General features: G+C 36.8%; 1 protein-coding gene across 1 annotated transcript in view; it reads left to right on the top strand.

Moving 5' to 3' along the window:
* The window catches only part of LOC133528974 (uncharacterized), a 65327-nt gene that overhangs the window by 42516 nt on the left and 10108 nt on the right, over window positions 1-12703 (top strand). Inside the window, exon 2 of the mRNA XM_061866515.1 lies at window positions 6772-6844. The gene's annotated coding sequence lies outside the window, so the exon portion shown is untranslated. The remainder of the gene's footprint in view (window positions 1-6771; window positions 6845-12703) is intronic.

Here is a 12703-nt window from a genome sequence, read left to right as displayed (position 1 = left end):
GCCATTTAGCCCGTAAATGACAACTTTACTCCATTATTTTGGGAATCAAAAGCGTGTCATGTATTTGAATCTGCATTGGATTTTAATACGTTTTACAAAGACGTAGAGTCGTTTTTCTATTTTTTAATTGTACCGAGAAAAGTATGCGAAGATAGGAATACGAAAATTCAACACAGTTATTTGTTATGTGGTGTTGCTTCATTCCGAAAATTAGGTAACTAAGTAAGTATGTAAACTATAAAAAATAGAAGATTAATTTTATGACATAACATACTAAACAAACACCTACATAATATGGGTAAATGGACAGCCCCATGTGCAGAGCGTGCATGGAAGAAGAGGAAACAGCGAAACATATTCTCCTCGACTGTAAACAGGTAGGAGTATACAGGAGCAAATACCTTAGGAATCCGTGCACACTAAAGGAGGCAGTTAGCAACCCGAAGACACTGCTAGGTTTCGCGGAGGAGCTGGGGTGGCTAGAGTAGTGCTACCTCGTTTTCACGCAAAATAGGCACAATGGTTATGGATTTGTACAAAATGCTCAGCATAACTTACTAACTAAAAAGTATGTAAATACATCCTTACCCCTAGTGTAAATATTTTCGACAGCGAAACGTGACGTACGCGTTTGCGTTAAGTGTCATTTTGTATGAGATTTTTGACTTTCCAAAACGTCCCGCTTGGCGCGCTGTTCAAAAACCCATACAAAATGACACTTAACGCAAACGCGTACGTCACGTTTCGCTGTCGAAAATATTTACACTAGGGGTACCTCTAACAAATACACTCGAAGCGCATGACAACGGACAAAACTAAGTAGAGTTTTTATAGGTATAGTTTGAGACAACTTTCAGGCAAAACGGTATTAGTTTTAGTCCTATTAATTGTCACATGATCCTAGCTGAATTAAAGTTACGCTCTCATTTTAATAGGACATTCTGAAATAACATGATTAGACATGAACATTCATGAAACATATATGTATGTAGGTATGTGTCTATGTCTGGCACTAGTTTTCGTTGCTACAAATTGTAAATGCACTAAAAACATTTTCATATAAAATGTTGCCAAGACGAGACCACATGGCTCGCACTGTCAAAAAGTTGTCAGATCTCATGTAGAGCCAAGCTTCTAATCCTACACACCCTAAGGGCTGATATAGATGCACGCAAACTGGCATGCGATTTTAGTTACATTGCGGACTATTGAGGTTTCAACACTTTCAACCGATTCGGCCGACCGATCAAATACCGCAATGTAATGAAATCTAAATGAGCCCTAACTCTACAAGCCCTAACTTTACAAACTCTATACATTAGTCAAAATATCTGGCTTGGTTATATCATATTATCTGTTGTTGGTACAATAATTTTAGCCTTCAATTATCCTGCCCGTGTAGCTAACATGCCAATCGTTAACGCACCGTAGCGTATCGTAGTCATCTCTGTCTATCACTCTTCCATATTAGTGCGACAGTGAAAGTTGCGTTTCGTTCGCTACGGAGCGTTAACGATTGGCATGTTGGCTACACGGGCTGTTCGAAAATGATATTCGTTTTTGTCTACGTGACAGCGGGATAGGACGGTGTCCGTCACTTTCAATCCCGCGGTGTTAAAATGTGACGGTTATTTTATCACGTGGATAAAACCATCCTTAATACGCCTGCGGCGGTATCATGGTTCCATTTTTATCACTTGTCACTATGTTCATCACTTTCGCGCTTACATATTTGTTAGAACGTGACAGGCATGGTGACAATTGATAAAGAGCCCTCTTAGCCCAGCTGCTGTTTAAGAAAACACCGGTTTAAATAACAAATTTCAAAATTCTCCTATCAAATAATCGATAAGTATTATTATAAACAGTGCCAATTTCAACAAATGATTTACAAATAATATGTTTCTGCAATACTTAATTTAGTGTGAATTAACCATACATTATACTAGAACAACAATTTAAAGTAAATGTGTTATTAATCAATCGAGATGCCATTTCGGATCGAAATGTGCCGTCACGTACACTAATGAGTGATTATTAAGCTTTAAAGCAATCGGCTAAGGTCATATTGGCTAATCTAATTCCTTAAATAATGCATAATAATGTCAATGTTTCTAACAGACTACTTTTACGTTACAAGTACATATTTTGACGACAGATTTAAAATATTTGCAATACTTAAATGCCGTCGCGTGGGACCTTTTGGAATTATGAAAAATCATAGCCTGTGTAACCACAGAGCTTAAATGTATGTGTACCATCTTGAACGTTAGAACAAATGCTTTATATTACATATCTTTTTGTTAATATGGTGTGAAATAATAATGCCCAGTTTATCCTCTGGGTTGAAAGTTCAGATAGCAGTCGCTTTCGTAAAAACAAGTACCTACGCCAATTCTCGGGATTAGTTGCCAAACGGACCCCAGGCTCCCATGAGCCGTGGCAAATATGCCGTGACAACGCGAGGAAGAAGATGGTGTTAAATAATTGAGTCATTTATACATTTCTAAATAGCTTGTTCTAAATAATCCCAAACAATGTAATACATAACCAGCTACTTGGTGGTTTAATGTAAAAACAAAGCGGTATTTCTATCGTTATTAAATAGAATTTCAATTATTAGTAAATTAGTAGTTGCCACTGGGATTTATTTCCCCGTAGTTGCCTCAAAAATTTTGTAGTTGCCTCAAAAATTTATTCCGCCACCTCTCAGTTTGGCTCGGCTTGGTGGTAACTACCTAGTGGGAATAACCCTGTACGAGTGAGTGTTAAGAGTAAAAATATTCTTTAGAAAAGAAGAATACAATTCTTTTTGAGGTGCTGGGCCGAGAGAGGTCGGCCTTAAATGTTTTTGGTTACTAAGGGAGGCTCGTCGACAAAGGTGGAAGATGACGTGATTATTCCGGTTTAGTGTTCTAGAAATCCTTTGGAATTACTTTATATAAATTATCATTTAGATTTTATCTGCTAAATTTATTTGTTTACAATTTACAAAAGAATAGATAAAACACTTATTTTTTATGATAGAGGAGTCAAACTGACTAATCACCTGATGGTAAGCGATTAGCGCCGCCAATGGACACTGGTTGTAAGTGCGTTGCCAGAATTTAAAATGGGAATACGCTCTTTACTTGAAGGTTTGAAGGTCGTATCGGTCGGGGGTCGTAACGCAGGCGAGGTAGTTTAGCGGTGTGAGGCAGGAAGTTACTGGAGAAACGCACAGTTGAGGACTGCCAACCGTCTAAGTGGTGAAGATGGAAATGTTGGTGATGGAAAACAACGAGCCTTATCCATTAGTGCCTATTCTTAAGCGTATTATAACAACTGTAACAATACCGTACTATCGAGGTAGAAATCACAAAACATGCGAGTTAATCTATCTAATCACTAAAGTGATTTCCTTGTTAACTATTTACATCAATGTAAGCTGATTCAGATAAGGTTAACTTTCTCTTTCTGTTATGCATTCATTTGCATGCTAAAATAAATGTTTATCTGTGATTTACACGGGTAGTTCACTTGAGCCAATGAGCCATTAGTAAAACGTTTTAAACAAGTATTTAAAGTTATAGGAAACTAGCGTAGCTCGCGGCTCCGCCTGCCTCTATTTTGATGCCGTTCAGTATGTACACTCACGGACTTTTGATCCGAACGGTTCAAGCTAATTTGGCTGTCAATACTAACGGTATGAAATATCCAATGTAAAGTAAACCCTAAAAGGCTCAACAATTAAAGTCCGCGACTGTACCAGTCTCATAAGCTGTGTCGCGCAAATAATTGTGACCAATTTGGCAAGACATGTTTTTTTACCTTACGATTACGACACACTACTGGCAGATAGATAGGATTTAGTAGCAACGGGAGACGTCAGCCAAGCAAAAAATAAAATAATAGTTATTATTATTTATTTCTGGTCTTAAGAATCCATTTACAATCACATTAAGTACAAAATGAAATGAAAAAGAAAAAAAAGCATTGTTTATTTTTTAAAGTGAAGGGTTACAAAACATACCCATTTTTTCTAAATTATTTAATTTACATGCATGCTTGTGGTGGGAGGTGTGTTTAAGCGATGACAGTATCCGACGTGACAATAATGAACACTTTTGTGGTCTTACATTATAAGTATTTGATATCTGTCAAATATCTTGGATCCTGACCTTATTAGCCAGGCGGCATAGTAATTTACACAGCTAATAAAATAAACTACAGCCGTGACTTGTTTGATAATAAATAAATTATCTAATTATCACCGCATAATTTCTTCCACGCCCCCACGATAGATTGATACCCATCGTAAAACTTGTCAGAGCGGTATAATTTCGAGGCTCAAAATCCATTAGGAGGCGCATGCGCGGATATTAGGCGCGATTAATCAATCGACTAATTATTATGCAAATTTATAATCGCTGTTGCGTGATATATTTGCATGATTACTTGTTGATGAAACAATGAAGGATATCAATTGCCTACTTTATAAATGCAAAGTTCGTTTTTATAGTTTCAAAACGTGAGTAGGTATATAAATCCCTTATGAATACATGTTTTGTTTACTTTACCACGCGTAGTAGCGTTTTTTCTTTAATAGTATGAATAACGCTCAACGAGGGTGAGGGTTGTTAGGGCCAGCAACGTGCATGTAACTCATCTGGAGTTGCAGGCGTCCATAGGCTACGGAGACTGCTAACCATCAGGCGGGCCGTATCCTTGTATGCGACCGACGTAGTATATAAAAAAAATTGGGACACGATGAGGCAGCGTTTCCACCAGATGAGCGAGGGTACGTGCGTAGAGGAGGATTTCAATTCAATTCAATTCAAATATACTTTATTCATGTAGGCCTAGCAACAAGCACTTATGAATAGTAAGACAGTATTACATATAATTATCTTAATCTAATTATCAGAGCAATTTATTGATGTTGTAAATATTATTCCATATATAATACTAATGAATATAATTCATAGATCAAATTTAATACCTACTAAAACTTTCACAAAATACAGTCATACAAAAAAAAATGTATAAAAAATACTAGTCTAGATTGTTTCTAGAATAAATTCTAAATGTCAAACAAATATAATAAAAACAACAAAGGAAATACATGCATTGGAATATCCATTTCATCATCATTATTCAAATATAATAAATAATTAATCATTTCGAATCACAATTAATCCCACGTTGTTTTATCATTCATGTAGTCTTGTGTGGTATAATAAGCTTTAGAAATAAGTTTACGCTTTACATGATTCTTAAATTTATTAATTGGTAACTCAGTAATATGGTTTGGAAGTTTATTATAAAATCTCACACAATTACCCATGAATGATTTTTTAATTTTATGGAGCCGAGTGAAGGGCACGGCGAGCTTATGTTTATTTCTAGTATTAATATTATGAATGTCACAATTTTTCTTAAAATCGGCAATATTTTTATGCACATACAGAATATTCTCATAAATGTATTGACAGTGCACTGTCATGATGTCAATTTCCTTAAATTTATCTCTCAGTGAGTCTCTATGGTTCATTTTATATATTGCTCGAATAGCCCTCTTCTGCAGAACAAAAATGGTATTTATCTCTGAAGCACCACCCCACAGTAAAATACCATATGACATAATGCTATGGAAGTAACTAAAATATACTAATCGAGCTGTTTTGACATCAGTTAACTGACGGATTTTGCTTACTGCAAAAGCTGCAGAACTCAGTCTATTCGAAAGAGTAGCAATATGGGGACCCCACTGGAGTTTAGAATCTAAAGTTATACCAAGAAAAACTGTACTATCAACTAATTCCAATTCCTCATCCTTCACAATGACACTTGTTTGTACATGCCTTACATTACTAGTGACAAACTTAATACATTTAGTCTTATTCTCATTTAACAATAAATTATTAACATTGAACCAATTTACTACTTTAGAAATAGCATCGTTTACATCATTGTAAGCTTGTTGCTGTCGTTTGACTTTGAAAATAAGTGAAGTGTCGTCTGCAAACAATACTATATCATGGTGGGTCTTTACAAGGAATGGCAAGTCATTTATGTAGATAAGGAACAGGAAAGGTCCCAATATTGACCCCTGTGGTACACCCATAGAGACCAATGACCCCGGTGATCGCTGTCCATTCACATCGACCCTTTGTATTCTACCATTTAAGTAGGACTTAAGTAAATCCAGTGCCGCTCCTCTAACTCCATAATAGTGTAGTTTATGTTAGGTTCATATTTATGTTAAGAACTACATATTTATGTTAGAGCAAGGAAAATACATGAAGTGATTCTATTGGTCCTCACACATCTCTGATGGAAACGCAGCCTTAAGAAGAATATAATCAATAGTGCTCTTGATTCTGAGTATGAATTACCTAAATAATCTGAGAGTCCTAGGTTTTCGAGAATATTCTGCCTCTGTCATGTAGGGTGTAAAATATTATAGAGCCTATAATAATTTGCGGTCTCTGTCGGAAAGACCCAGAAAGGACGATGTGATTTAAAATGATGCTCTTACCACCATCACCTGAAAGGCAATTTAATGTATTTAATATGATTGCGTTGTTCTGCGTACATGACAGCATCATAGCTGCGGTTAATATACATTAAATTGCGTAAAAATATATATAATATTCAACGACGACCTGTTGGTTTGATTTTTTCGATTTTGAATTGTTTTGTTGCTAGAGATAAATAAAAATATATGTTTAACTTTAGTCGACTATACCTTTTAAAACTTAACTCCTAAGTACGTTTTTATTTTTTCAGATATTGGGGATAACGGACGAGGTGTCAATATGCTGAAAAACATTGGGCCTAAGGCCCATCCGACTAGTACGAGGTAAGTGTAGTAATCAGAAAACGAAATCCGTGAAATTTGGAGCTGAGGGATCGGTAGTATGTACACATCCCGCCACCTGCTCGTCTTAAAAGCCGTAGGAGTTTTATGCGGAGCACCAGCCCCCTGCAGGGTGAGCCGGCCGATGTGCGCCGCTTGCTGTGGCAGACCCGGTGCCCTCCACCAGACGTGTACGTGCAGGCTTTGGAGCAACTACCGCCTGGCCATAAAGAACCTTGGCCAATTTGGAAGTCCTTAAACAGGCTCAGGTCCCAAGTTGGTCGCTGCAAGCAAAATATGGCCAAATGGGGATTGCTCCGTAGCTCCTCGACTCAATGTACCTGCGACACAGCAACGCAAACCATGGCACATCTACTGGCGTGCCCCACATGCCCGCATCACTGCTCGGAGCTGGATCTGAGGGACGCGACAGCCAGGGCTGTCAACACCGCTGCCTATTGGGCTTCCATCGTATAAAAAAAAAGGAACCTCGACACGAAAAGAAGAAGAAGCGTTGAGCGCAGAGGTGTGCAGAACATCCCTACAATGTTGTTGGCTGATCGAAGTGTACAGATGGCGCCAGCATAGGTTTTATGTGTCCATCCTACAAATAGTGGCAAATCCTTGTTTTTTTTTGGAGTTTTATGGCCTGAATTCTGGCCTTGATCTTTATCCATAGAACTAAACTAGAAAAAAAAACTCATGCAATGGTAGCAAAACTAGAGATACTCGTAGGTTAATCCTATGCTGGCGCCATCTATACAACCTTTGACAGTTGCCCGCGACGTTCCTTAAAGGTCGTGTGCAGAGTGAAATGAGTGTTGAGTTCGGTCTATTTCGTGATTCGCACGTAAGTAATTATAATAGTTATAATGTTCTGTTTTTCTGTTTTTGTTGCCTGTACATGTTCGTTCATGTTTGTGACTGCCACGAATAAATGTCTATCTTATCTAGATGGAACTAAAACCTGCCAGTGGATTTTATGATGCTTATACCGGGTGGGGCCTATAACAGGAACAAGAAAATAAACCGTTGGCTATAGTCATCCAACTGGCCAACATTTGTTCAGCGACTTTTACTTTAAAATAATTTGTGTTTTGATTTTTAGTGCACTTTAAAGTTTATTCTAAGAGGAATGCACTCTATGACGACCGATCTTGCCCAGTCGGTAGCGACCCTGCCTATGAAGCCGATGGTCCTAGGTTCGAATCGAATCCCGGTAAGGGCATATATATTTATGTGATGAGCACGGATATTTGTTCCTGAGTCATGGATATTTTCTATGTATTTAAATATTTGTATATTATATATGTATATCGTTGTCTAAGTACCCACAACACAAGCCTTCTTGAGCTTACCGTGGGACTTAATGAATTTGTGTATAAGTCCTATAATATTTATTGAATATTTATATTTAATGTATTGCGAATTTTGTTATCTTTAAAGCGTCAGAAGCAACGTCAGTTACAACGATGATACATTAAAGATAATATTTATTTTGTATGAAAAATAAGAAATCTAAAAGCCTTCATAATTTTTAAAACTTATTGAACAAAAGTGTCAAAGTTTGAGTATTACAATTTGTTTTAATTATTTGCTCGCGTTACAGGCCCCACCCGGTATAATTGTCAAAAATATACATTAGCTTGTATAACATGTATGTTATAGTGTATCATGGCTATTTAAAAATAGTGTCTCTTTTCAATGCCATATATATTTAAGTGCAAGAGTCACGCATGATTCGATAGATGACAAAATGTGCAATGCTGTGCGAATATAACCAACTATAGTCCTAAATCTACCCACCATGGTTTAAAATTAAGTCTCAAATATGTGGTATAAGTTAAAAAATTAAAAACTTTTTATGTTTTCGAAATTAGTGTGTAGCGTCAGTCATCTAGCAATAGCCTCTAAATAATTATATTACTAAACCCATCCCAGCCCATAGCTGGGCCACCAACTATGGCCAAAATTAACTTGGATATATATATGGATATCTTCGATAATTTTCACTTGCAGGGCTCACAAATAGCAATAAATTGTGTATAAATGTATATAATTAATGTGTTGTGTAAATAGATGAATGTTGTATTATTTAAAGATTCATTTTAAAATTTGCATGCTGTCTTGAGATAGCGGATAAAGGTGGAACAATTATTAACCGTATTTTAGACCTGTAACAAACCCTTTTTCTGCAAATAAAAATCTGAAATCTGAAATCAGATATGGCGTGTATATTATTTGGACGTCATAGTTCTAAGCACTTTCCTTCTTCCCTGCTGAGAGGGATCAAAATGGCACTTTTCTTCCGAGGCCGAATCCCTCACTACTCTAGGGATTCAATGTACACCCTCGCCGAAAATATGTTATTTTCCTCCCTTGTGATTGTGATACAATCTACTATTGTATACATGAAAAAAAAACATGAAACAAAAGTAACACTGGCATTCATATTTAAATAAGTAGGTAATATATACGCATTGAACTCATGTACGTATACCATAGCTGTAGTTGGGTGGGTTTACGGTTGCGATTTTCCCCTGCACTAAAATACTTCTTAGAAAGTGACAGCCATTAAGAAGGACGATAAGGCCGAGGCCGCACTGGTAACGACGATGACGACGCGGCAGCGATGCGATGGCGAGGCGATTTTTTGTGTCCGCATTGACAGCAGCTATGAAGAAGCGAATCGCTAAGTTGCTGGTCACATTTACATGGCGACACGATTTTATAAGTCGCACAGATAATAAATTACATAATATCTGCACCCACGCAGCGAGGCGACGCGACGAAGAATACGAGTAGTGGATAGTATTTCGGTAAACACTGAACAGCGAGGTAAATAGTCGCATTTTACATAGTGAGCAGACGCAAAACTTGATCGTCATGGTAAAAACTCGACCCTTTTAAGACTGCATTTGTCTGTAGGTGTCATCATATTTAGCCTTAGCCTGTTCAACATAGCTAAAAACATTGCTAAATTACGAGAACTTAAAAGTCCTCACGCAGTAATCAGCCGGGTGTTAAGAATTAACGGCCTGTAAGCGAGCCGCATAAATTAACGCGTTGCGAATCGATTACGAGATAGTTAATGTGGTTGTGGTTGCAAACTAACCATGAAAAGCACCTGTGCAGTTTATCTCTCTCAGTGTATCTATTGTGTAATCGACTAACCAACTTCAAAAAAGGAGTCGTTGTTTGTTTTTTTTTTTGTAGATAAGGTGCTTTGGGATAATTTCGACAGCGGCGTAATTTGAAAATGGGGAATTTCAATCCATTCCTAATGTGACTATGCAGTTTTGCAGCTTGCTGTACACAGTAAACTCGGTTTGTGCTGTAGGTACTTGTGTGTAGAATTGATTGTAATTATATTTGATCTCTGCTCGGCTCTGTATCACAAAGAAATGTATAAAGGTGTTAGTTTTCCGTTTATGTAAAAAAAAAAAATAGAATAATATAGGTAAGATCAGAAGGACTTCATATTTTAACAACATTTACGTTAGAGCAACGCTTACCCAATACCAAAGATAATTTGAAATAGAGGTGGATTGTAATCGAAAACTTTGTAGCCACATTAAATTTACTGCCATCTTTCGACACATGATTAAAACATTTAGAACGCCATTTGACTTTGATCATTATTCTTTCACTGATATGTGTTTGTTAAATATCAAAAAGTTGAGCCATCAAAGGCTAAAGGTATGGCGGCATCGTTTCGACTGACTAAACATTCTCCACCGAAAAACGGCAGGTTAGGTATTAATATAAATATTAATTCCAGACACCGCTAGGTACCTATAGTTTCATTAACAACTGTTGTAGCTCTATGAATATTGCAGCCATATATGAGAGTAATTGGTGAAATAAGCGTAACTGCGCGTAGTGCCCAGATAAACTAATGGACGACTGTGCAAAACCCACAGCACACAGTGCGCAGAGATAAAACAGTAACCTTACAAAGGAAAGAGCTCTACAGACCTGGCTACAAATCGCATTCGGATTTCGCAATATTGTGCACCTACTTCAACGAAGTAAATATTTTATGCTTGCAATTTTTAATGAACATAACGGACGTTGCTCTAAAACCTGAACCTATTAAAGTAGATATGATAATAATGGTACTTTAACTTAGAAACTTCAGGACTAGGACTTCAGTCAGAGGCCCCCTTGATAGAGATCTTATAGTAGAAAGTTTTCATTTGGCGCTGTTTTGTTTTGTTTATATATTTTAGTGAACTATAACACTGTGTATATTTCATGATCAAAAACGGACTGAGGGATTCACCTTATTATGTTTGCCAATTCTGTGATCTGCTAGTTATGCCGCGCCACGATAATGATATGATCCCAGTATGATCCACCCCAACCGATACAGGTACGATTGCTTCATCCGTCTAATTTTAGTAAAACTTTGTGTTATTGTATCTCTTTTTAGGGTTCCGTAGCCAAGTGGCAAAAAACGGAACCCTTATAGATTCGTCATGTCCGTCTGTCTGTCTGATTATGTCACAGCCACTTTTTTCCGAAACTATAAGAGCTATACTGTTCAAACTTGGTAATTAGATGTATTATATGAACCGCATTAAGATGTTTACACAAAAATAGAAAAAAAAAAAACAATAAATTTTGGGGGTTCCCCATACCTCCAAAATCTTTTTTCATCAAACCCGTACGTGTGGGGTATCTATGGATAGGTCTTTAAAAATGATATTGAGGTTTCTAATATCATTTTTTTCTAAACTGACTAGTTTGCGCGAGAGACTCTTCCAAAGTGGTAAAATGTGTGTGTGTGTCCCCCCCCCCCCGTAATTACTAAAATAACAGAATGAAAAATCTAAAAAAAATATATGATATACATTGCCATGCAACCTTCCACCGAAAATTGGTTTGAACGAGATCTAGTAAGTAGTTTTTTTTTAAATACGTCATAAAATTAAAAAAAAATTTTTTTCATCAAACCCATACGTGTGGGGTATCTAGGGATAGGTCTTCAAAAATGATATTTAGGTTTCTAATATATTTTTTTTCTAAACTGAATAGTTTGCGCGAGAGACACTTCCAAAGTGAAAAAAATGTGTCCCCCCCCCCCCTGTAACTTCTAAAATAACAGAATGAAAAATCTAAAAAAAATATATGATATATATTACCATACAAACTTCCACCGAAAATTGGTTTAAACCAGATTTAGTAAGTAGTTTTTTTAAATACGTCATAAATGGTACGGAACCCTTCATGAGCGAGTCCGACTCGCACTTGGCCGCTTTTTTTTGTATAAGTTTGTCAACTGTGTGTAATTTGTTTTGGTTTATTTTATGTTTCTTTCCTCTTTATCTGTTACCTTCCGTGTTTTTTTTCACTTGATGATCTTATCGGAAGATCAGTGCTGGAAGCTCACCAGTAACATGCTGATAGAGTCCATTTTGTGACACTTTATTCTCACTATGTTGTCTTTTATGTATTGGTTTTGGCTGTTTGTGTGTTTACGGAAAAAAACAATACCGCAAAGTAACTAGACCTCTCGCTTCGAATGATAGTTAACAATGTCAGTTCATTTTTAGGGTTCCGTACCCAAAGGGTCAAACGGGACCTGATTACTGAGACTCCGCTGTCCGTCCGTCTGTCACCAGGCTGTATCTCATGAACCGTGATAGTTAGCCAGTTGAAATTTCTACCGTGCCTGTATTTCTGTTGCCGCTATAACAACAAATACTATATGTATCATTTGTTGTTATAGCGGTCATTCCATTGTATAAATAAATATATTTATTATATTATATTATTATTTTTTAAATTAAGCCCAAAATAGGTTGAAGGAACTGTTGTTGAATATGGGTCATCATACGACGCGAGAGGGATAAGTTA

Source organism: Cydia pomonella, chromosome 20, assembly GCF_033807575.1.
Source record: "Cydia pomonella isolate Wapato2018A chromosome 20, ilCydPomo1, whole genome shotgun sequence".
NCBI classification, from domain to species: Eukaryota; Metazoa; Arthropoda; class Insecta; order Lepidoptera; family Tortricidae; genus Cydia; species Cydia pomonella.
Note: the sequence above shows the minus strand (reverse complement) of the source record. Positions and strands in the feature narration are given on the sequence as shown.